The 2803-nt window shown below is 40.1% G+C and overlaps 1 protein-coding gene across 1 annotated transcript in view; it reads left to right on the top strand.

Moving 5' to 3' along the window:
- The window catches only part of LOC104951528 (nuclear speckle splicing regulatory protein 1), an 11430-nt gene that overhangs the window by 5410 nt on the left and 3217 nt on the right, over positions 1-2803 (top strand). The gene's annotated exons all lie outside the window — the stretch shown is intronic.

The following is a 2803-nucleotide window of genomic DNA, read 5'->3' as shown; positions in this document are numbered from 1 at the left end:
TGTCGTGTAGTGTGTGTGTGTGTACGTGTGTGTGTGTGTGTGTGTGTGTGTGTGTGTGTGTGTGTGTGTGTGTGTGTGTGTGTGTGTGTGTGTGTGTGTGTGTGTGTGTGTGTGTGTGTGTGTGTGTGTGTGTGTGTGTGTGTTTTGGCTGTTGTGTGAGGCTATGGGGAAACGATTTAATGTGAACCCCCAGGCGATAAAGACTAAGAAATGATGAGAGAACATCTCACACAAAGGCATTAAATAGCCAATATTACTGTTTTAGAGAAGGGCTGCTTTTGATTTGGACAGGGTCGCTCCATTTAAATAAAATGCAAGTCCATTCTGTCTTTTTACACAAAATAAATGCGATTGAAACACTGGGATACTTGTGTTTATAAACAGAGAGAGATTATTGTGAGATTATGTTCCCGAGGCGTTGATCCCCGCAAATGGGATCAGACTGTGATGAGTATGACAGCTGAACAATATTCTCAGAGGGTTTGAATGTTACGCCTCTTCCTGCTTGTGTCTTTATATGATAACAGGCATAACGTCACATAGACAAGTTCAACTTAAAACGCCCAAATACCTGGCAAACAGCCGTCAGGTCGAATTAGGTAAGCAGTCAGTCATGGAAAAGTTTGCTGAAATGCCTTTAAAATAATTGTGTCTGAGTGGTAACATCTAAATTTGGCATCACGGATATGCATGGGAGACAATGAAAAGTTTCTCTGAATGCAGTTTGACCATAGTCTGTGCACGTCTGAGTATTTCATAAAGTAATTTCAGCCCATTCCCATGTCTGCTGTCTGCCTCGGTCGCTTCCACCCTCTTCCTCCTCCCTTGCCTCCATTTGTATCCAAATGTCTGTCACAATTCTGTGCCTTGTATCTACCAAGCCTCTAACGCCGGGCGGAGGGGCTCGAAGAGAAGAGTATGAAATATGAAACAGAGTTACATAAGGAGGATTCAGTCAGCGGCTACAAGTTGAGCTGAGTTAAGCATCTGTGTACAAGAAAACACCCATAAATACACACAGTGTTCACACACCAAAATACACTGTGCATATCCTTGAGGTCTAACAAATGCATTTCCTTTCTCATTAAAACTTTGCTAATAACATTTTTGGGGAATTTTTCTTCCTGCCTTTGCCAGCGTGTTGCCGTATTTCTTGGAATATAGGCACCACCTGTCGATTATTAAATAATGTGGAACTATTGGCAGGAACGGGGATTATGTCAATTGGGTGTGTGTCTGTGCGTGTGTGTACACAAGGTAATAGAGGTCTCCATAGTGTGCCTTTGAAGTCGCATTGATGCTAATACCAAGGAAAACCCATATTGGCAAACTGCCTTGAATGGAGTGACAAATGGGTATTTTGTATTGATTGGAAATAGACAGTCATGCCTATTCATTTGTTATTAGGGGTGTAACGGTTCACAGAATTCATGGTTCGGTATGTACCTCGGTTTGGGGGTCACGGTTTGGTACGGGTTCGGTACAACAAGAAAAAGCAAAAAAAAGTCCCAAATGCATAATTCCAGGTTTGTTTTTATTTTGAACAGTAGTGCAAGTTTCAGTTTAAAAACAAGGAACTCTAACATTTTGAATAATTAACTTTATTACACAGTTCAAAACAAACCGCAAACAGTACCACACACACTCAGATGGCCATATTATCTATAATGGCTGATGTCAAACAAAAAGGTTCAATAAAACTAAAAAGAATGTCTTGAAAATATGAAAAAAAAATTAATAAGATAGTGTTTCAATCACTTTCAATCACAATCAATAAAAGCCGGGGTCCTCTACTACAGTGGTTCTCAAACTTTTTTCAATAATGTACCCCCTTTGAAAAAATATTTCAGCCAAGTACGCTCTGATCAGCGCAAAAACGATTTGTTAGGGACAAAAAGCCTACATAAAGAGGTACAGTACAGCGCTGCACCATCAGTGTCTGATTCAACAACCTTGTAACTGAGAAACACTTAAAGCTACATTTCAAATGTTTACAATCCATCACTAAATTCATGGCAAACCAATTTTAACATCATGCAATAACACTAAGACGACATTAGTTCCATTGAACTGATCGTTTTAATAACTTGTATAACTTGAGCACAGCAGCCCAAGGTTGCAGGCTACTCTGAAAAATATAAAATATAAATCATATACTGGTTTGTTTAACACCTTTATGTTTACCACATCATTCCATATTATGTTTTTTCATAGTGTTGATGTATTCGGTATGAATCTACAATGTAAAAAAAATCGAAATAAATAATAACCTTCGAAGGAGAAGGTGTGTCCAAACTTTTGACTTGTACTGTACATTATAAGATCAGACACGCCAGTGTTAACATGAGTTATTGTGGCTGATGCACTTCAGTGCAGCAAACAAGGATGCTGCTGCCAGCGATTGGTTTTTCCAACTGTCTCTCCTCTAAGGGCAGGAAAATACAAAGTTCCTGTTCCAAACAGGGCGAATCAGATAATCAGCCTAAAATACACACACACACACACACACACACACACACACACACACACACACACACACACACACACACACACACACACACACACACACACACACACACACACAATCGCCTCAGCTCTCTCTCTGCAAGCCTGCATCAGTGTCTGGTCTGCTTGGTATACTTTATGACTCTTCTAGTCCTTCAGCTCTGACATGTACACTAACGATTCCTGGGGCTCTCACACACACACACAAACACACACACCCTCACAAACACACTCACAAAATCCTTATGATCCTTGTGTTGTTGCTCTGTGATCACACACATTTTTATCCCATTTATCC

This window comes from Notothenia coriiceps, unplaced genomic scaffold (genome assembly GCF_000735185.1).
Source record: "Notothenia coriiceps isolate Sejong01 unplaced genomic scaffold, NC01 NC01_scaffold00018999, whole genome shotgun sequence".
Taxonomy (NCBI): Eukaryota; Metazoa; Chordata; class Actinopteri; order Perciformes; family Nototheniidae; genus Notothenia; species Notothenia coriiceps.
Note: the sequence above shows the minus strand (reverse complement) of the source record. Positions and strands in the feature narration are given on the sequence as shown.